Source organism: Erinaceus europaeus, chromosome 6, assembly GCF_950295315.1.
Source record: "Erinaceus europaeus chromosome 6, mEriEur2.1, whole genome shotgun sequence".
Taxonomy (NCBI): Eukaryota; Metazoa; Chordata; class Mammalia; order Eulipotyphla; family Erinaceidae; genus Erinaceus; species Erinaceus europaeus.
This window is the reverse complement of record NC_080167.1, coordinates 7,671,001-7,694,533: the sequence shown is the minus strand read 5'-3', so window position 1 is coordinate 7,694,533 and position 23,533 is coordinate 7,671,001. Positions and strand designations below refer to the sequence as shown.

Here is a 23,533-nt window from a genome sequence, read left to right as displayed (position 1 = left end):
GGGGGGGTGGGGTGGCACAGCTGACCTAGGACCCATTATTGGAAGAGCTATTGTTTCCCCATACCTCTCTAGTGGGGCTTTGTATTAGCCAGCAAGCTCCTGTGTGTGTGTGTGTGTGTGTGTGTGTGTGTCCCTGTTCTGAGCTCTCTACTGCTGCTCTGCTGGCTGAGTCTCTCTCTCGGGTGCTCCCTTAATTTACTCTGGCTTTTGTGATGACACCCGGCGGCCCTCCAGTAGTGAAAATCATCTGCTCTTGTCCTCCTGTGTGATCTTCTTGGCTCTTTGATTTTCCACATGCAGTTTAGGATTGCTGTGTAAATTTCCACCCAAACAAAATCTCACTGGGGTTTTGATTGGGTTTATAGTCCCTAAATCAGTTTGAGGGGAGATGTCATCTTTACAGCATTGATTCTTTCTGTTTTGTTTTCATTTTTAGGACAACCCTAAGAAGTAGGTTCTGCTTTACCCTTGACACCCCACTGATAGATGCATCTCTTCTTAGGTATGTGAACCAGTCTAGTAACCTACCCAGAAAGAAAGTGCCCCCATTTTTTATTTAAAACTTATATGTGTTAGAGGAACCTTAATTATTTGCAACCAAGGTAACTAAGTAGAATCATTCTTGCCTGTGCCCCTCATACACACTGTCTGCACTGCTGGTCAATCCAGCCCACACATGGCAGACACCTGTGTGTCTGAAGCCAAGGGTCAGACAAGTCCCAATTAGCACTTGTGTTGTCAAGCTAGAGGGTAATGAATTGTGTCTCTGTTTACAGAGGCCGCAAGTGTTCTGGAGCCCCACCTCCCTCCAGTGGGGCAGAGTTACATGACATCATGTGGAAGGAATCCACGATTCTAGTTGTTTGGAGAAAGGATCCATCAGCCCCACAGTAGATGGAGGGGAAATGACCAGACCCTCCCCGGAAAGGCTTTCTTGTTCAGGTCCCATTAGTCAGGCTGCTCTTTGCAATCATAATAAAAATAAAACCACGTCGAGGCAATTGTACTGCCTACTGGATTTTTTAATTTTCTTGAGAAGGCCACAGGCAATCCACAGCCCATTATGTCTAAATGAGGCACATTATAAAAGGCTTGCAAGGTCCCAACTGCTCTTACACTCATTAATTAGCCAAACTTCTAAAGATGCCTGGGTGATTAAGCTTGGGGCTGATCTCTGGCTGCTGGAAGGGGCTGCAGAGTGCAGAGAAGTCAAGTCCCCTCACGGTTCTCTTGCCCCACTCTCTCTCCTCTCAATTCTAATCAGATCTGTCCTGTTTGGGGGGAGTGGGGAGAGAAGACATTGGACTATCAGGCCCTTGGCGGGAGTGCCTTGAACTCCCTTGTGAGAACCAGGACTGGGGGGCCACCTTCATCCCATTGCCTCCTCGCAACAACAGGCCTAGCAGCCACGGTTCTCAGTGACAGGGGGATGAAACCCTCACTGACTTTCTTTGGCTCAGCCAGAAAGAAGCTTTTGGGAAGGTCTGGAAGGACCAAAGGGCCAGAGGGGCAGGCTGGCAGGGCCATGAGCATCAAGTCCCAGAGCAGAAGCCACCTGCTTCACAGAGCCGCTCCAGTGGGAGGATTCTCCAGGTGGACTTCAGCCTCGGGGCTAGGGGGTGTCCACTGCAGAACCCTCTGTGACCACTGCCTCTGGTCCACAGGATCAGCTAATGTTGAGCTGAATCTGCTACTCTCTCCATTTATGGATAGACTGAGGTCCCTCCCCCCAAAAGGAAAGTCTAAAACTGAGTGTGCACCAGACAGGCACTGATGATGTACCAGGGACCGTGCTAAGCACTGCCCATCAGACGGGAACGAGCGCGTGTGTCTGGTGTGCATAACTGTTATGTATACAGCATCCTATCGCTGATGAAAGAGCCCCGGCTCACAGGCGAGGCAAACGATAATCTGAAAGGCGAAGTCTCGTGTGCAAAGACACAAAAGTGGAGTACAGACTCAAACCTAGATATATCCTCCTCCTCTTCCTTTTAATTTATTATTTTTTGTAGACAGAGGCAGGCACATCGAGAGAGAGGGAGAGGGAGAGGGAGAGGGAGGGGGGAGGGAGAGGGAGAGGGAGAGGAGGGGGAGGGGGAGAGGGAGAGACAGAGACGACACCACTGAAGCTCCCTTCCTCCTGGGCTGGTAATGAGCCTGTGTAGCAGACATGGCAAAGCAGCATACTATCCAAGTGAGCTATTTTGCTGACCCTACTTAACTTCTTTTAATTTTCTTTTTAAATCTCTTTAATGGGGAGAGGTTACTGGTTTACAGTCCAATTGTTGGCACACAGCTACAATTTATTATTTCCCCCTCTGCAGAACGCTCTCACCTCAACGTAGATCCTTCTCCACCAGCAGGTGCTAGGACCCCAGTGCCCTCTCTACCCACCTCCACTGTGTGTGTGTGTGTGTGTGTGTGTGTGTGTGTGCGCGCGCGCGCGTGCGTAAGAAGTGATCCTGGGAGTCGGGTGGTAGCACAGCCGGTTAAGCGCAGGTGGCACCAAGGGCAAAGACCGGTATAAGGATCCCAGTTTGAGCCCTTGGCTCCCCACCTGCAGGGAAGTCACTTCACAAGTGGTGAAGCAGGTCTGCAGGTGTCTGTCTTTCTCTCCTCATCTCTGTCTACCCCTCTCCTCTCCATTTCTCTCTGTCCTATCCAACAAAAAAGAAAAAGAAAAAAGAAATGATCCTTTGTTTAAATCCATCCTAAGAAGCCTTCCCTAGGGTTGGAGAGACAATGCCATAAGTCAGAGCTGAGCAATGTTCAGGTTGGGGGGAAAAATAAAGCTATTCTAAGAGGCCTTCCCTAGTCCATTTTTTCATTCTCCATTTTAGAGAGAGGGAGAGAAAGAAAGAGATTGAGAGACATCACAGCATCAACTATGGATCTCCCCCACCGCACCCCAGGGTGCTCCTAGGTGATGTTGGGGCTCAAACCCAGGGCCTTGTGCATTGCACAGCATGCACTGTCCCAGTTAAGCTATCTTCTGGCCCTCCTCCCATTGGGACTTTGGGTAGGACACATCTTCAAATGACAGCAGGGCCCCAAGGCTGCAGTCTGAGTTGTGATCTTGCTGAGTGCATGTGGGTGTTCAGACACAGTTGTGTGCTGTCAGAAAGCGTGTTATTCTGGTGCTTTTGGGGAATGGAGGAAGGCGCTGAAGACCAAATTCATTCAGTGCTGCTGAGAGGATAGAAGCTAGGTCATGGGCAGGACAACTTTCTCTGTTTAATTCAAAGGACAGTAATGTATTTACAAAATTCCTCTCCTTTTGCAACTTGAGGACCCGAGTTTCAGTGTGTGTGTAAACATAGCCCTGTGAAGAGTCACTGGAAATCCGTGTTGCATTTATTCTGTGGTCAAAGGTAGAGACCTTCCCTGAGGGCTGTGAACAGGATTCAATGAGTGAGACTCTTAGGCATGTTCCTGGAAGCTCTCAACCCCTGGATAGATGCGTGTGTGTGTGCGTGTGTGTGTGTGTGCGTGCATGTGTATGTAGCATTACCTGCATGTGTGTGCGTGTGTGTAGCATTACGTGCATGCGCATGTGTGTGTAGCATTACGTGCGTGCGTGTGTGTGTGCGCGCGCGCATGCGTGTGTGTGTGTGTGTGTGTAGCATTACCTGCGTGCGTGTGTGTGCACGCGTGCGTGTGCGTAGCATTACGTGCGTGTGCGAGTGTGTGTGTGCGCGTGCGTGTGTGTGTGTGTAGCATTACCTGCGTGCATGTGCGTGTGTGTGCGCGTGTGTGTGTAGCATTACCTGCGCGCGTGCGTGTGCGCGTGTGTGTAGTGCACGCGCACACACATGCATCTGTCTCGTGTGGTCACACAGAATTTCATGGTGTCATAAAGAATTTTGGTCCATATTTCCAGAGGGGGAGAAATGTTAGGGAAAGATGACCAGAGGGCCCAGAACTTCACTGCCATCAAGACCCAGAGAGAGAGAAGAGGAAAAAAGGAAGGACATTCGGAAGTAGCTACAGGTATAGGTGTGGCTTAAAAAGGGATAGAAGGCAGGACCATAGGAAAAAAAATGGGCAAATGTGTATAAATTTAGATAGTTATAGGCATAGTAGTCAACCCATATCTGTGACGTGGGGAGAACCACTTCTGTTTCCAATGGAGGGAATGGGGACACAGAACTCTGGTGGTGGAAATTATGGAATTATGCCCCTGTTATCTCACAATTTTGTAAATCATTATTAAATCACTAATAAAATAAGTTGGGAGAAATAAAGGATTCCATAGTGTGGCTCTTCTCCTCTTAGCTGAGTATGAGACTCTTCCCCACCTCTTAGTTCTTAAAAGCACCTCCATGTTGTGAATCTTTTATTTTTATTTGTTATTTATTTAATTTATTAGAGACAGAGAAATTGAGAGGGTAGGGAGAGGTAGTGATGGAATGAGAGAAACACCTGCAGTCCTGCTTCACCACTTGTGAAGCTTTCCCCCCTGCAGGTGGGGGCCAGGGACTTTTGAACAAGCATCCTTGTACACTGTGACCAGGTGTGCCGCTGCCTGGCCTGGTATGTGAATCTTCACGCCTCCCTCCCTCAGTGCATCACCTTCTGCCTTTTCTCCTAGACACACGCCGAGGGGGGGTGCCTGGAACTTAGAACATGTACAATGTTTTTAGTGTTCGAAGTGCTGCCAAACATCCCTCAAAGGGGCCTGAACTGGGGCTCACCTTGCCTGGAGCTCTCCTTTTTTGAAGGATCCCAAACTCTCTCCTGCCTGCTAAGCTGCATAGACTTTGGTTAGCTCAGTGTCCTCCAGTGGCTCTTGCCCATTGTTCCGTTCCCTGCTGTTCTGTGGGGTGGCCAAGGGCTTTGGATTCCTGTGATGTGATGGAGACAAGCGTGTTGGTATGCTTCTAGTTCTGCTTCTGGGGTCCTTTCTGTTACATTGTTTGACGTTGTGGTCTATTTACGTGGTCATTCTGTTACATTGCTTGACGTTGTGGTCTATTTACATGGTCATTCTGTTACATTGCTTGACGTTGTGGTCTATTTACATGGTCATTCTGTTACATTGGTTTGGTCTCACTCCTCCTGCCTCCGGGAGATTTTGGTTTAGTCCTTGCCTTTTTGCGCTCCTTCCTTCTCCCCACCCCCTATCCTACATACTTCCTGGGTTCCTGACTCTTTGGCCAGAGGAGAGAGAGGCAAGACAGAATTGGGTTGTGATTAGATCAGATTAGTTTTTCAACCGTTCGCTCGTGAATAAAGAAATACTGCTTCTCCGTTTAGCCATGTGACCCTGGTCGTCTGTCTCCTGCCACGAAGCTAGCCCGGCATACTGGCACCCTGAACTTTGACTGACACAAGCTGGGCAGAATGGGATGTGAGACTGGAGGTGCTGAAGGAGGCTTTTGTAAAGTGTCTCTGACGTGGTTTCAGGCTGCAGCAGAACACTCTGTGCTCCATTGGAATGACCTTCTTCACAGGTGGTGTGTGGGGTGTGCTGGGCACAGAGGTTGAATGTCCCAGAAAGAATGCAGGCTGCATTGGGAGTGTGTATTACACCAGCTCCTGGAGTGGTGGTGGTGATGATGTTGCAACAGCAATGTCCTTTCTAAGGGTCTTTTCTAGTGTCCTCAGAGGAGGTAACCTTAATGGAGGGGGGAGGGGGATAGTTGTATTTTACCTTCTTTTAAAAAAAAGAATTAAAAAAATTTTTTATATTTATTTTCCCTTTTGTTGCTCCCCTTTTTTTAATTGTTGCAGTTATTATTGTTGTTGTTATTGATGTCGTTGTTGCTGGATAGGACAGAGAGAAATGGAGAGAGGAGGGGAAGACAGAGAGTGGGAGAGAAAGACAGATACCTGCAGACCTGCTTCACCGTTTGTGAAGCAACTCCCCTGCAGGTGGGGAGCCAGGGGCTCGAACCAGGATCCTGATGCCGGTCCTTGCACTTTGCGCCACATGCGCTTAACCTGCTGCGCTACCATCCAACTCCCTTATTTGACCTTCTAAGGCCCAAGCTGACCATTGTAAAATCCACTTTATGCATTGTTACTTTTTAAAGGTATGTTATATGAAAAATCAAGCTTGAAAGATTCTTTAAAAGTCCAGAAGGGCTGAAGAGAGGGCATAATGGCTCTGCAAAAGACTCTCATGCCTGAGGCTCATCTGAGGTCTCAGGTTCAATCACAAGCACCACTATAGACCAGAGCTGAGCAGTGTTCTGATCCTTCTCTCTCTCTCCTCCCCCCTTCTCTCTCTCTCTCTGTCTCTCAGTAAAATAAATAAAAATAATATTACAAAATAAAAGTCCAGGGGGCAGGTGGTAGTGCAGTAAGTTAAACACACATGGCGCAAAGCACAAGGACCAGCCTAAGAATCTCGGTTCAAACCCTCAGCTCCCCACCTGCAGGGAGGTCTCTTTATAAGTGGTGAAGCAGGTCTGCAGGTGCCTATTTTTCCCTCCCCCTCTCTGTCTTCCCCTCCTCTCTCTTTCTCTCTGTCCTATCCAACAACAACAGTAGTAAAAACAATAACAATAATGACAACAAAGGCAACAAAAATGGGAAAAATTGACCTCCAGGAGCAATGGATTCATGGTGCAGGTACTGAGCCCCAGCAATAACCCTGGAGGCAAAATAAATAAACAAACAAACAAATAAATAAATAAATATAAAAATCGAGGAGGTCGGGTGGTAGTGTACCTGGTGAAGTGCACATAGTTCAAAGGACAAGGACCCCAGGTTCGAGCCCCCGGCTCCCCACCAGCAGGGGAGTCACTTCATAAGTGGTGAAGCAGGTCCCTCTCTATCACTCCCTCTCCTCTCAAGTTCTTTCTGTCCTATCCAGTTCAATGGGAGAAAATTACCACCAGGAGCAGTGGATTTGTAGTACTGGCACCGAGCCCCAGTGATAACCCTGGAGGCAAAAAAAAAAAAAAAATCTAAAAGGTAAGATTAGGCAGTGGCACACCCAGTTGAGTATGCACATTACCATGTACAGGGTCCCAGGTTCAAGCTCCTGGTCCCCACCTGTAGGGGAGAGGCTTCTCAAGCAGTGAAGCAAGTCTACAGGTGTCTTTCTCTCTCTCTCTTGCTCTCTGTCTCCCCTCCCTCTTTAATTTCTTTGCATCTTTTCAAATAAAAACAAATAAAAAAAGATGAAGTGACCACAGGGAGTGGTAGATTCATTGTGCAGACACTGAGCCCCAGCAATAAACCATAAACCTGGTAGCAATTTAAAAAATATATATATATATACAAATGCTACCTTCGCAGTCCCCTGGAGTAGCCAGAATAAAGGCTACCATAGCCTTCCTTCTCTTTTCTGGAAGTTGTCCCTTTCTCCTCCCAGAGGATTGATTCTGGGACTAGGCCAGCTGTCTGGGCTGAGGGTGGGGGTAATAACTATTTGCTCAATGTGCTTTCTCTGCCCCAGTAACAAAGGGGTTTGAAATAAATGTTTGCAGTGGTGATTCGCATTCAGATGCTAATGAGATGGCAAGGCAGAGTGCCGGGGTCCTAAATGTTTACATTAAAATGGAAATATGTAATCGATTTTTAAAAATATGGGTCTTCTATTCACACTAAGAAACACTTCGTGGGACTAAAACAAAATGAGAAAGATGACCCTCTTTAAGTGATATCGGCTGAGACAGCAAGTTCTGGTGAGCTACACACCGAGTGTGGAGATAATTGTTTCCAATAATGCATCAGTGCACCATTGTCTATGTTCTAATAAAAAGGGAGAATTTATTTCTTAGCCAGGCATGAGAGTATTATCATTTTAGGTACTTTTTCTAATGGTGGTGATTCTTCAGTAAAATGATACTTTCACTCTGGGTGGGAGGGGTGGGGGAGCAGGGAGACAGTAAAAAAGAAAGTTGACGTTTCCCAAGGAACAAAGTTGAACCTAGTGTCTGTTCATTTGGCCATTGCTAGAGGGCTTGAGACAAAGTGGGTTAAACACTCGTGTGTTTTGGAATCTGAGCCCCTGTGACTTGGAATCCAGAGCCCACCATTGTTCAACCTTTATCCCCATCTGAAAAGGGTTGGTCAGGTTAAAAGAAGAGCTGAGCTGCTAAAAAGGATGGATGAAGCCCACCTTCCAATAGCTAGATGCAAAACAAGACACCCTACACCCCCTCTGGGTTCTTTAGAGGTTCGTAATAGTCAAATGAGCATCAGACAGACTGATAAGACAAGAAAAAAAAGTGAGGAGAAATTGAGTGATGTGCACTTCCTGCATATGTGGGAGAGACCCTGAAAGACTGAGCAGCTCACTGTCCTGGCTCCAGAATCCATCTTTAAACAGTTCAGATATTCATGGGATGTTGGGGGGAGGGGGACAGGAAGGGAAGGTTACCTAGGGGTGTTCTCAACAGAGGCGAAGAGAAACAAAGGCTTGTAGACTTAAACTATGATAGACCCTGTCGAGGAAATTAATCTCTTGCCAAAGACAAATACACACATACACCTTGTTATTTATTTATTTGTTTATTTATTTTTTCAGACAGAGAATCAGTGTGACTACAGCATGGAAGCTTCCTTTAATGTAGAGGTGGTTGGGTGTGTGTGTGGGGGGTGGGCACTAGTCTTAAACCTGGGTCCTGCATATGGCAAAGCAGTTCATTATCCAAGTGACCTAATTCATCAATCCTAAAGACAACTATCTTGGAGTAGTGCATGTATATGTATATGTATATGTATATGTATATGTATATGTATATGTATATGTATATGTATATGTATATGTATATGTATATGTATATGTATATGTATATGTATATGTATATGTATATGTATATGTATATGTATATGTATATGTATATATAGCTTCCCTGCACTGTATGAAAGTAACATCATATTCATGGCATGATATAATAGTCAGATTAATTTATATTTATTGAGTGCTTATTATTTACCAAGCATAATTTATTAATTAGTTTAATTTTTTTAAAAATTTTACCAGAGTACTGCTCTGCTCTAGCTTATAGTAGAGCAGGGGGATTGAACCTGGGCTTTCAAAGTCTCAGGCATGAGAATCTCTTTGCATAACTATCTATCTCTCTTCACCCAAGCACTTTTTGTATGTCAACAGTGTAATTCTCCTAGTAATTTTTCTTAGGTATGTAGTATTATTAAGTAGGTATTAACATTGTGAAAGATTTAAAGATTTGACTCAATAAATATTTATTGAATGTGTTTACATTTCTCAGTAATATAGGGTTGGTGGATCTACTATGAGTGAGGCAATGGGCTAGATTCTGCAGTATGTTAGACAGCAAAATTAGTCACAGTTTTTGCTCTTGTAGAAATTAGAGTCCCAGTGGGGAGGCCATTATCAAGTCATCTATAAAAAGGGGTGGGGAGTAAATTGTTACAGACTGAACAAAATGTAAAGGATGAGAACTGGTTCCTCTGAGATTATCTGACCTGAAAAATCTGCCCTCGTCTTGGCCAAGTGACTCAGGATGAAATCTGTGGGAAGTCCTGGGATTGAGGAGAGTGAGGGAGTGGGGGTGTTGCAGACAGAGGGAGTAGCCCATATGGGAGGAAGATGATTCGGGAATGAGCACCCACCCAACCAAATTACACCTGTTTCTGGAGTCCTGGAAAATTATCAGGATCCGGAAACTATTTTTCACCCCCAGGAACTGTCTAGGTTTTAAACCAGGATGGTTGCTGTGCTAGATGGGAAAGAGAAAAGTGGATTCACGACCTGAACTCTCACTCTTGTTAGAAAATGCTTCTCCAATTACAGAAGCCAGACCTTCCACCTTCTGCCCCCCATAAAGAATTTTGCTCCATACTCCCAGAGGGGTAAATATTAAGGGATGATGACCAAAGGGCTCTGAACTCCAGTTTCATCAGGACACGAAAAGAGAAGAGGAAAAAAGTAAGGGGGTGGGGAGTGTACTCAGAAGTAGGAAGTAGTAGATGTGACTTAGAAAGGAAGAAAAGGCAGAACCATAGAACAAATGGGCAAATATATAAAAATGTAGATAAGTAGTTATAGAAAGAATAGTCAATCCATATCTGTGCTCTTAGGAGAACTACTACAATTTCCAGTGGTGGGAAGGGGACACAGAACTCTTGTGCTTAGAAAGGTGTGGAATTAAATTCCTGTTATAATTTTGTACATCAATGTTAAATCACTAATAATAAAAGAAAAAAGAAGTCAGCACACTCAAAAACAAAACAAACAAAAACGGCTGCTTCTCTAGCCAATGTTTTCTAAACTTTGAGATTCAAGCCAAAGAAGAAACCTCATTGGATATAGCCTACAGAACCAATATGGTGGCACTTTGGTCAGTATTGACATGGAAACCCTTGAGAGGAGTTGTCTCATCATGGTGAAAACAGGCACATGGCACAGGGCAGAGGTAGTTGATGCCGGACTGGGACTGTGTGACTGGTGTCCTGAGATTTTAGCATACCGCTCCCCACCTGCAGGGGGAAAGTTCATGAGTGATGGAGCAAGTATGACAGGTGTCTATGTTTCTCTCTTCCTCTCTGTCTCCCCTCCTCTCTCAATTTCTCTCTGTCCTGTCAAATAAAAATATCATATATATTATATATATAATCTATATATACAGAGAGAGGGAAGGAGGGAGGGAGGGAGAGGGAGGGTGAGAAGGAAAAAAGAGGGGAGGAATACTGCCAGGAAGAGTAGTTTCAGGAGACACCAAATCACAATAAAAATCGATGTATTTGTGAAAGAGAGAAATGGAGAGAGAAAGAGAGAGAGAGAGAGAGAGAGAGAGAGAGAGAGAGAGAGAGAGAAAGGGGGTACCAGAGCATCACTGTGGCATATGCATTGCCAGGGATCAAAGTTGGGACCTCGCATACGGACGTCTTGTGCTTTACTTGTTGCACCACCTCCCAGGCAGCTGCACTGTTGTTGCAATTTTTTTTTTTTTTGCCTCCAGGGTTATTGCTGGGGCTCAGTGCCTGCACCATGGATCCACTGCTCCTGGAGGCCATTTTTTCCCTTTCGTTGCCCTTGTTGTATTATCATTGTTGTGGTTATTATTATTGCTGTCATTGATGTTGTTGGATAGGAAAGAGAGAAATGGAGAGAGGAGGGGAAGACAGAGGGGGGAGAGAAAGACAGACACCTGCAGACCTGATTCACCGCCTGTGAAGTGACTCCCCTGCAGGTGGGAAGCCGGGTGCTCGAACTGGGATCCTTACGCTGGTCCTTGTGCTTTGTGCCACATGTGCTTAACCCGCTGCTCTACCGCCCAACTCCCTGTTGTTGCATTTTAAAAAAATGTTTATTATGACAGAGGCAGAGAGATATAGGGTGGGGAGACAGAGAAAGAAAGATAGATAGATAGATAGATGATAGATAGATAGATAGATAGATAGATAGATAGATAGATAGATAGATAGATAGTCTTGCTGCACTGCTTCTCTACTCGTGAAGCTTCCCCCTGGCAGATGGGGACTAGGGGCTCGAACCTGGGTCCTTGCACATGGTAATTTATGTGTTTTAACAGCTGTGCCACAACATGGCCCTCGTTAGTGTACATATTTTTTCAAATTTTCTTTATTTCATAGGACAGAGAGAAATTGAGATGGGGAGATAGAGGGGAAGAGAAAGAGAGACACGTGAAGACTTGCTTCAACACTTGTGAAGAAGGCCCTCCCATGGGTGGGGAGCAGGGGCTTGAACCCAAGTCCCTGAGTATTGTAACCTGTGTATTCAACCTGGTGCATCACCACCTGGCCCTGTTGCATATTTTGAAGCAGAGTGTTGTCCTGGTCAGGTGCCAGCCAGCGGTCCTCTAGAGAGACCTTCTCCCGGGAGTGTTGGCAGCCCGGCTCGGCCAGCTCTTCTCCCTGGGTCCGCCCTGCCAGCCTGTCTACTTGTCCTTTCCCATCAGTTTTACTCCCGCTCTCACCAGAGGCGTCCAGTTTAAGTAGGTCAGGCCAGGCAGAGGAGGTCCTTGGGGGCTTGCTCTTCCAATGAGCAAGCCCAGGCTGGGTGGGGGTGGGGAGGACCCACAGGACGGCCGGTTTCCTGCACTAAACTGGGGGTGCCCGTGGACCTCCAGGGTGGGCACTTGTCTTTACTGCACCCCGGGAGTTTCCATAGTGTGCTACCTCCCATCCCCTACTGAAGCTGGCTTTTTCCCAGTCGTGCTCTTTCTTGCTCAGTCACCAGATCATGCCTAATTCAGTGGTTTGAAGGCTTTTTAAAATGTCCCTGGCAGGTGGGAGATAGCTCACCCAGGAGAGCAAACACTTTACCATGTGCAGTGACTTAGGTTCAAGCCCCCAGCACCAGTTGGGAGCACCATGCGTGACAGGTGTGTCTCTCTGTTTCTGATTTTCTCCCTTTCTATCTCTATTTCAATTTAAAAGAAAAAGAGGTCATTGGAAACAGTAGAATCATACAGGTATGGAACCTTGACTCCAAAATAAAAATAAAAATAAAATAAAATAGAATAAGATAAAATGTACATGCATGTTATTTATTGGACAGATTCTTAGATGATTTCCCTGTGATTTTTGGAAAAAAAGATAAATCTGATGTCAGAGAGACAGAGAGAGAGAGAGAGAGAGGAGTTCTTGCTCTTGATCATCTGTCATTTATTGACTTTGGACATGTCAAATGTCACATCTTTTTTAAAAATTTTATTAGTGACTTAATATTGATTTACAAAATCCTAAGAGAGCAGGGGTATAATTCCACAGCAAATCCACCACCAGGCTTCTGTATCTCCATTTCCTTTGTTGGAAGCTACCACAGTTCTCCCAAGTTCACAGATATGGGTTGACTATTGTTTCTATAACTATCTGTTTATATTTGTATAGATTTGCCCATTTCCCTATGGTCCCATCTTCTCTTCCTTTCTAAGTCACACTTATACCTTTTACTACTTCCAAATGTCCTTCTCCACCCCCCCCCCCCACCTTCTCTCTCTGGGTCCTGATGGAATTGGAGTTCAGAGCCCTTTGACTGTCTTTCCCTAATATTTTCCCCCACTGGGAGTATGGATCAGAATTATTTTAGGGTGTATAAAGTGGGAGATCTGGCTTCTGTAATTGCTTCTCTGTTGGACATAGGTGTTGGCAGGTCGACCCATAACCTAGCCTGTTTCTATCTATCAGCAGTGGGATAGAGCTCTGGAGAGGGGAGACCCCAGGACACATTGGTTGAGGTCATCTGCCCAGGGAGGTCAGGATAGAATCCTAGTAGCATCTGCAGCTTGGTGTCAGCGGTCATATCTAAAGTTTAAATTAGTAAGTTAAATTTGGCAACTTAGATAAAATGTGCACGTCCTAGAAGAATGCAACATACCAAAACTCACAGGAGAAGAAATAGAAGATCAAAACAGCCTTTTATCTATTAAAAATATATCAAATTAACAACTTAACTTTTCTCCAAGACTTACTTCCCACACAACCATATAGTGCACAAGCTCCAAACATTTCAGGATAAAATAATGACAATGTTCCACTGACCAGTTATTGTTTCCAAATTTATCCTTAAGCTAGCATCACCCTGATACTAACATCCAATGAGGATTGTATTTAAGAAAAAAAAAATAGCAGGGCCACAGAGATAGCACAGTGGTAGTATAAGGACTTATATGTGAGAGCTCACAGCTTTGAAACACCAATTGTCAGAGCTGGGGGTGCTCTGGAAAGGGAAAAAGAGAGAGAGGTAAAGAAAGGAAAGAGAAAAAGAAAAAATAGACCAGTATCTTTCATCAACATAGGTATAGAATTCTCTAGTGAGAGAAATGCAAATTAAAACTACATTGAAATACCATCTCATAATCGAGAGAATGGTTTAAATCAACAAAGCAGGAAGAGACAGGTATTGGAGAGCTTGTGGAGAAAAGGGAGCTCTGCTTCACTGCTGGTGGGAAAACAGACTGATGTGCCCCTTTGAAAGACTGCGTGAAGAACCCTTAAACAAATAAAAATGGAATTACCTTCTGACTCAGCAATACTATTCTTAGGCCTTTATCCAGTGGACACTCAAGCACTAATTCTAAGGGACGCACACACCCCTATGTTCATAGCTGCTTATTCACAATACCCAAAGAGTGGAAGCAGCCAAAATGGCCATCATCAGATGACTGGAAAAGGATGTTATAGGATATATATTCCATGGAATACTACTCTGTAGTCATAAAAGATGATGCTGTGTCCTTTGGGACAAAGTGGATGGAACTGGAGGTGATTATGCTTCACGAAATAAGTAAAGAGATGAATGACAACTACCAGATAGTTTCACTCATATGTGGAATCTAGAGATCTGATTTACATGAATTTCCCCCCCAAAAAAAATCCACTCAAAACAGAAGCAAGCAAACTGTGAGACTTATGAGAACTCTGGTAGTTATCTTTTGGGAGGGGCGAGGGGTGGGCATATGGAACTTTGGTGGCAGGTGTGTTGTGGAACTATATATTACAATCTTACTGTCTTGTAACAAATTATTAATAACACATAAAAATTAATTTAAAAAGAATTCCCTAGCAAAATATTAAATAGAAGCCAGCGATATATAAGAGGGAAGGTTAAGAGCCAGAGTGTGGGCACACTGCCCTTCCATTCTTCCATATCAAACCTTGACAGATGCCATCAATTGATCTCTATGCTTTTTCTAGCTGACCCAGTCTCAGCTGAGCTCTTCAGGAAGCCACCAGCGATCAATGGAAGTTGGCATGTGACAAGAAATCTATTTGACATCACTGAACTAAATGGATCTTAGCCATCTAAGACTGAGATACCGAGATTCTCTAATCCTATTAAAATCCCGAGGCCACTTTATAGGCAAGCATTTCCTCCCTCGTGGCATGATTTACTGTGGACAAGAGGCGGAAGCGTCAGGGTCAGTTGTTTCGAGTGAGCCACAGGAAGGAAGAAGACATAAAATATTCGGTGCCTACGAGGTCCACAACCTTCTTTGTTCTCCTCGCTACGTCTCCTCCAGCTCCCAAGGACAAAGCCTGGGACACAATAACATCCAAGACTGTTGGTTGAATAAATGAACGAATGACTTCTTAGGGAAAGGGACTAAGTGGGTCTGTTTTCATTGGGTTGTTATGGTCACTGCCATTGAGTCAAGGTTACCCAGTCACCAAAGGCGAGACCAGGTACTAGGAAGGTAGGCACATTGCCATGTCTGGGCATGTCTGGGCATCTATATTGTGACGAGTCTTCTACTAATAGCTTCAGCCTTGTTCTTCTGCTGAGTTGCAGGTGCTTATTATGTGCATGTATACCCAGTTGTCTTCTTGATTGATATTTTCACCAGGCTGCTTCAAAACTGCTTAAGCTCACATTCATTTTTTTATTTATAAACTCTTTTCAAAAAAATAAGATTTATTTGTTCCCTTTTGTTGTCCTTGTTGTTTTATTGTTGTTATTGATGTTGGCATTCTTGGATAGGACAGAGAGAAATGGAGAGAGGAGGGGAAGAGAAAGACAGACACCTGCAGACCTGCTTCACCGCCTGTGAAGCGACCCCCCTGCAGGTGGGGAGCCGGGGGCTCGAACCGGGACCCTTACGAAGGATCCTTGCCCTTTGTGCCACATGCGCTTAACCTCCTGTGCTACCGCCCAACTCCCAGCTCACATTCATTTTTAAAGCATTGGACTCGTAAAAAAATATTTATTTATTTTAAAATATTTATTTATTCCCTTTTGTTGCCCTGGTTGTTTTATTGTTGTAGTTATTGTTGTTGTTATTGATGTCATCGTTGTTGGATAGGACAGAGAGAGATGGAGAGAGGAGGGGAAGACAGAGGGGGGAGAGAAAGACAGACACCTGCAGAACTGCTTCACCGCCTGTGAAGCGACTCCCCTGCAGGTGGGGAGCCGGGGGCTCGAACAGGGATCCTTACGCCGGTCCTTGCACTTTGCGCCACATGCACTTAACCCGCTGCTCTACTGCCCGACACCCCAAAAGCTTTATTTATTTAATTTGATAGGACAGAGACAGAAACACCTGAAGCACTCCTTCACCACTTGTGAAGCTGCCACTCTGCAGGTGAGGGGTGGGGATCGGGGGCTTGAACCTGGGTCCTTGCACATGGTAACATATGCACCACCCAGCCCCTTAATCTCACCTTCTGTTAGAGATTCAGTCGTCTCCGCGTTCCCCAGACTTGATCCTTCTGTAGTGTTTCCTATCTTGGTGAAGCGCAAGGTCAGCCATCTAGTTACTCAGGACAGAAATGGAGACAGTAGTGTGGATTCCTCTCTCTTCCACACACCCTGCGTGGGAGGCAGCACTCACGTGTTTCCAGTTTTTCTGTGCCCCATGCCACCCCATCCTGATATGAATCTCCATCTCCTCTCACCCGGAGGACGGTGACAGTCAGCTGGCTTTGTCCCTGTATCATCTGTCACCCTCTGCTCCATTCTCTACCCTGCAGCTGGGGTGCCATCACTCTCTGTTTATATTCTTTTTTTTTTTTTAAGAAAGGATTAATTAATAAAACCATAAGGTAGGAGGGGTACAACTCCACACAATTCCCACCACCCAATCTCCATAACCCACCCCCTCCCCTGATAGTTTTCCCATTCTCTATCCCTCTGGGAGCATGGACCCAGGGTCATTGAGGGTCGCAGAAGGTAGAAGGTCTGGCTTCTGTAATTGCTTCCCCGCTGAACATGGGCGTTGACTGGTCGGTCCATACTCCCAGTCTGCCTCTCTCTTTCCCTAGTAGGGTGGGTCTCTGGGGAAGCTGAGCTCCAGGACACATTGGTGGGGTCTTCAGTCCAGGGAAGCCTGGCCAGCATCCTGGTGGCATCTGGAACCTGGTGATTGAAAAGAGAGTTAACATACGAAGCCAAACAAATTGTTGAGCAATCATGGCCCCAAAGCTTGGAATAGTGGAGAGGAAGTGTTAGGGAGGTACTCACTGCAAACTCTAGTGACTTCTGCTTTCAGGTATATATTTTGCAGTAGTTTATGGATACGTGTGAACATAAGCTCTCTCTCACAGAAACTGGTGTATATCTAGGTTATGGGACTTTGTTAGAAAGTGAAGCACCTGAGATGAAATTAGAGTGTACTATAAAAGGAAAGGTCTCACCCGAGTAATGAAGCTGAAGGGTTGTCATTCCACACGTGAAGTCTCTAGACACAGTCTGAGGTGAAGCATGTTGAGGTGGCAATCGTTGCGTTGGTTAGGTTGTGATCGGCGGATGCAATATTACTTGGTATGGATTGGGAGACGCATACGGGAAAGTGGGCCCTATCCAAGGGTTCCAGGACTGGGGGAAGTAGGGGTTCTATAGTGGAGATGTGAGGTTCCTGCTGTCTTAGGGTTCAGAAAGACAATCGATAGTTAATGTTATCATCACATTATTTGGTAATTGGGTTAACTTTGAAAAGTCCTTTTGTTATGGTTTGCTGTACGGTACCCAGTATCTTGTATATAGCTGTGCTATTGGATGCTTCTAATCTACTTGGTCTAGGCTTTTGAGAGAGTCCGCATATCAAATACACAGCCTATATATTAAAAAGATTCAGTTTGTGTTTTGAGAAACTTTGAGACATACAATTGATTTTCCCCCTCTCATATTAATTACTGATTTATATGTCTACATTTTGCTAGGAGTGTACATAAACACCATTCCCACCACCAAAAGACTGTGACCCATCCCTCCCGCCCACTCCCACCCCCCACTGGCCCAGGAAGCTGCATGTCTACCCCTCACCACAGGGCTTTTACTTTGGTGCCCTACTCTCTATTTATATTCTGTTGGCATTTTTTTAAAACTTTAAAGCTCTTATGCAGTGGACACTCAAGCACTAATTCTAAGGGACACACGCACCCCTATGTTCATAGCTGCTTAGTCACAATAACCAGAGTGGAACCGTTATTTATTTTTTTTCCTCACAGGTGTTTCCACATGCTGTGCATTCACTGTTGTTATGGGTGAAGGAAGGCACAGTGCCTTATTCCTCCATCTTGACCCCTCCTTCTCTTGTCATTCCTTTTTTTTTTTTTTTAATTTCTTTGAGGGATTAATGTTTTACAATGGACAGTAAATACAATAGTTTGTACATGCATAACATTTATCAGTTTTCCACATAACAATACAATGTCCACTAGGTCCTCTGTCATCATTTTCCAGGACCTGTACTCTCCCTGCCCCCACCCCAACCCCTGAGTCTTTTAGTCTTTTACTTTGGTGCAATACACCAACTCCAGTCCAGGTTCTACTTGTGTTTTTGCTTCTGATCTTTTCTTTCTTTCTTTCTTTCTTTCTTTCTTTCTTTCTTTCTTTCTTCCTTTCTTTCTTTCTTTCTTTCTTCCTTTCTTTCTTTCAAACTGTTCCCTTTGGGGAAACCCAGTGTTTTTAAAAAATATTTATTTATTTGTTTTTTTATATTTATTTATTTTCCCTTGTTTTTTTATTGTTGTTGTAGTTATTATTGTTGTTGTTGATGTCATCGTTGTTGGCTAGGACAATGAGAAATAGAGAGAGGAGGGGAAGACAGAGAGGGGGAGAGGAAGATAGACACCTACAGACCTGCACAGGCAGGAAAACAGGTCTGCAGATCAGCAGGAACTGTTATTGATTAATGGTTTACAGGATAGTCCCCCCCCCCAACCCCCTGTAGATAACCACTCCAGTTCTCTCACGGTCTTAGATATAGGTTGACATTTTTGTCACATTCTTATGCTCAATTATCTATATTCTACATTTGAGGGGAAGCATTCTGTAGATGTCCTTCACCTCCGTACTTACTTCACTAGGCATGATCTTCTCCAGTTCCATCCATCTTATCCCAGAGGACACAGTATAAGGAGACACCCAGTATAAGGACACAGTTTCATATTTTTATTGCTGAATGATACTCCACTGAGTATATGTGCCATGTATATATTTTTAATCCAGTCATCTGTTGAAGGGCATTTGGGTTGTTTTCTGAGTTTTTTTCTATTGTGAAGAAAGCCGCTGTGACCACAGACGTGCATATATCCCTTTGAATCAGTATTATCATGCCTTTGGGGTATATATGCCTAGGAGTGGAATTGTTGGATCATAAGGCATTTCCATTTGTATTTGTTTAAGGATTCTCCAGACTGTTCCACACAATGGATGCACCAGTTTGCATTCCTGCCCCTGTTGGTGGTTTTGCATTGCTCCTAGGAGAAGAACCAAGCTCTCCAAAGTGCTCTGTGATGTCCTTGATGACGTGGTACCAATTGTTTTCTTTTTTATAAAAGAGAAATTTTTATGTTTGTTTCTTCCCCCCCCCCACCCTGCCTTTTGTTGCCCTTGTTGTTTTATTGTTGTCGTCATTATTGGATAAGACAGGGAGAAATGGAGAGAGGAGGGGAAGACAGAGACGGGGAGAGAAAGACAGACACCTATAGATCTGCTTCACTGCCTGTGAAATGACTCCCCTGCAGGTGGGGAAAAGATTTTTTTTTTTTTTTTTTACCAAAACACTGCTCAGCTCTGGCTTATGGTGGTGCAGGGGATTGAACCTGGGACTTTGGAGCCTCAGGCATGAGAGTCTGCTTGCATAACCATGATGCTATCTACCCCCTTGCCTGAGAAAGCACCAATTATTTTCTTATGCTACATCCTATCCCACTCACCCCTTCCTTTCCCTCTGTCTATTCTGTTGATCTCTCAGTCCCTCCAAATAGCGTTCTTCTGTCAACTTCACCTAGGACTCTTCCCCACCCTTCTGTCTAATTCACCTCTACACACCCTTGAGAATTCTTGGGAAAACTTGCTTCCCCCTCCACCCCACCCCCCAGTAGATTACCAGAGCCTCTCAAAGATTATGTTCCCTGCTTTCATTTTATTTATTTATTTACTTCTTTATTTCCAGCCCACTGCTCTGCTCTGGCTAAAGGTGGTATGGAGGATTGAACCTGGGACCTTGGAGCCTCAGGCATGAGTCTTTTTATAAAACCATTATGCTATCTTCCCTGCCCTCATTTATCTTCGCTTTGTAATGAAATGTTCCTTTTTTGTGACATTTGGTTATGTCTACTCATTTTAAGCATTTTTTTTAATTCATTTGTTACTTGTTTACAATACTCCAGCATTTCTCTAAGTGTGAAAAATCTTATTATACCCATGACCAAACTTCTAGTGCCATCATGCCTATGTCAGACCCCTCTGCCAATTCCAGCCACCCTCTTTCCCCTTCTGTCTTCTCGCCTCCATATTGTTCAGAGTCAGAGCTGCTTTTGTGCTGTTTTACTGGCGCATTAGAAGAAGATCATCATCACTACGATCATCCTCTCTGGCATTATGCTATTCCACTGCAGAATACTATGCCCCAGGATGGTTCCGTAGCCCCCATGTCCACTTGGTCGATTCCAAATTATATTCCTCCATGAGGATAATTTCTGGAACCATCCGTTCCACCCCGGTTCCATGGCTGCCAGTTCTTAGCAACATCACCCCGCCAGATATTCGTCAAGATGTGGCATCATCTAAGTTCATTTCCCACGTCTACGCTCGACCGGACCTGCCAATATACACGGATATCTTCGCCCACCCTGTCCAACACTTGACGTCTCGTCATCCAATCTGGTCCCCTACGCCTACACTGAACTTCTCTGTTCCAGACTCTTGGAAACAGAGTTGGCAGTCAGCTGAGGTCAAGAACAAACACCTCATCACAGACCCCTGCAAGTGTCAACCTGGCTTTGACCTAGCACGTTATGATTGGGCCCTCCTCAATCGCTATCAAACAGGCCATGGCCAGTGCGCCGCTATGTTCCATCGCTGGGGAGCCAGAGACGACCCGAACTGCCCCTGCGGCTCCAGACAGACTATGACCCACATAGTCAACGACTGCCACCTCTCCAGATTCAAAGGAGGTCTTGAAACTTTCCATCAGGCTCAACCTGATGCTGTTGACTGGCTACGGAAGAAAGGCAAACGCTAGAAGAAGAACAGGCGCATTTGCTGTGGCTCCTTCTGTAGTCTGGGAAACCATCCAGCACTTGTCTTTCGCTTCCTGACTTGTTTCGCTTAGCATAATCACCTCAGATATCACCCATGTGTTCGCAAAAGGCACAATTTATTTATTTATTTATTTTTTGACAGCGGAGCATTGACTGTGCCTCCCACAGATTCTTTATCCCATGGTCTGTGATGGACGTTTCAGCTGATGCCTTGTTTCGCTCCTGTGAGAAGTGCTGCTGTGAACACAGGGGTGCACACAGCCCTTCAAATCCATGCTTTCATATGCTTCAGATAAATGCCTAAAATCAGTATTGCTGGGTCATACAATATTTCCAATTCTAGTTTTTCAAGGCATTTCTGTGCCTCATGTCTCCCATAGAGGCTATACCAATTTACATTCCCACCAGAAATATACAAAAGTCCTTTTGTAATGGAACACACTCACTGTGATGATTTGATTAATGTCTGTCTCTCTGAGCAAACTCTCAGCTCCACTGAACAGGAATTGCAGTCATGTTTACTTCTGTTTTATCCCAAGACCTAACATGTTACCTGAAATGCTGCAAGCATTAAGGAATCTTTAATGATTGATGAATGAATGAATAAGTCAATGAGTGGGTAACTAGGTAAGTCCAGCTGCTTCTTGAGGCTGATTTCGGGTTCCTCAGTCTTGGCACCATTGACATTTGGGATGGGCTGATTCTTTGTTGTGGAGGTTGTCCCTGTGCCCATAGGACATTAATAATGTCCTTGATCTTTGCCCACTAGTGGCCAGTAGCATCTCCCTACCCCACTATGTCCAATGTTCTCTTGAGGATGGGATTTGAGAACCTCATCTATGTGGGCGGTTTGGTATTTAAGACCATCAAATTCTTTGGTGTTGGTACATTGTAGTGTGCTCAGCATCTCTGGCCTTTATCCACTGGACGCTGGAGTCCTTCTTTGGGTGATAACCCAACCCTTCTTACAAAGCCCCTTGCTGGTGTTCATCCCTCCCTATTGCTTTCTGCTCTGCTGATGTCATTCCTGGCCTTGTGGCTTGCTTGGGTGAGCTGAATGTCAGCAGATGGGCATGCCATGATGCTTGAATAGAAACTTCATGCACCAGCAATGGTTCTACGTGCTCTTTCCCTTCTGACTCATGATGGAGATTGAGGTAGCCCTACGGGAATAAAGACCAGGGGGCAGAGCCAAAACGGACTTGTGAGTGACGTGTATCAGCAGCGAGTTAGTGCTGCTTTAAGTGACGGTGACATTTTGGAAGTTGCTTGTGACTACCCCATAACGGAGCGAAAGCTGACTGTTGAAACTCTCAATGTGCTCTGGGCATGCAGGACTCATTACTGGGGGGATGTTGACTCAGTTGTAGTCTTTGTTTGAGGACAGATACAAGAGTGGCAGGAGAACAAAAGAGAGAAAGATTACTTAGGCTTCTGAAAGATTTATTTCAGGTTCTTAATGAGGCTTCAGGATCCAGCAGAATTGCTGAGATAATTTTTATCTTATTCTGAACACCTATGGATCTCTTTAAGAATCCCTTCTTGGGGCTGGGTGGTGGCGCACCTGGTTGAGCGACACGTTACAGTGTGAAAGGACCCGGCTTTGAGCCCCTGGCCCCCACCTGCAGGGAGAAAGCTTTGAGAGTGGTGAAGCAAGGCCGCAGGTCTCTCTCTGTCTATCTCCTCCTTCCCTCTCAATTTCTGGCAGTTTCTATCCAATAAATAAAGATAATAAAAACATGAAAAAAGAAGAATTCCTTCTACCAAACTAGGCCATACTCTTTTAATTTCAACATGAAGTGGTGCTTTGTGGTCAGGGTGGAAATCTGTCTGTCCATCACTGAGATATGCCAGCATCTCACTAAATGTTTATTAAATGAATGATCAGCAGAAGTCACTGAGTAGTCTATTGCTCTCTTATGTCTACCAGGCTTCCTTCTCCCTTGAAGTGAAGGCTGTCACCAATTGGCTTGAAAGCATAAGCAGCAGGTGCTGTTTCTGGTGTGAGAAGGTTAAGAAGAGAGTTCTCTATTCTCTATTTCTCTTGTGCTTGGCAGGAAGCAAAACCCTCTGAGATGGCAGAGTTACAATGGGTCCTTGTGGTCCCATTCCAGGAGAGTCCATGACCCACATACAGAGTCTCAGGAGTGAAAAGTGAACCTTATTGTTCTAAATCAGTGGTTCTCAAGTGGGAGTGATTTTTATCCCCCAGGGTTCATTTGGTAAAATCTGGAGACATTTTCTTTCTTTCTTTTTTTGACCCGACAAAAGACATGCTACTGAAATCTGTGAGGGAAGAGACTGCTGCTAAATATCTCCCAGGGGTCTGGAGACAGCTCACCTAGCAAAACACACACATGCTGTTTTGTGCAAGGTCCTGGGTTCAGATCCTGGTACCTTTGTGTGGTGGAGCAGTGCTAGGATGTCTCTCTGTGTGTCTGTCTTACCCTTTCTCTTTTCTCCAAGTAGTGAATGGAAGAGTTGGGCTGGGGAGGCTGCTCAGTGCCAGTATGTGGCCCATGAACAACCCCTTGGGTTCATTTCCTGGAGCTGTATCCCAAAAGGAAAAGAAAGTCAGCACCTATGCCAAGGATTTCTGGTTCTTGCTAAGAGGATAGGCTTGAGACCCAGCTCCAATCCT

The 23,533-nt window shown here is 44.9% G+C and overlaps 1 long non-coding RNA gene across 1 annotated transcript in view; it reads left to right on the top strand.

Moving 5' to 3' along the window:
* LOC132538989 (uncharacterized) overlaps positions 1 to 23,533 on the top strand; it is a 155,432-nt gene that overhangs the window by 90,430 nt on the left and 41,469 nt on the right. The window lies entirely within an intron of this gene.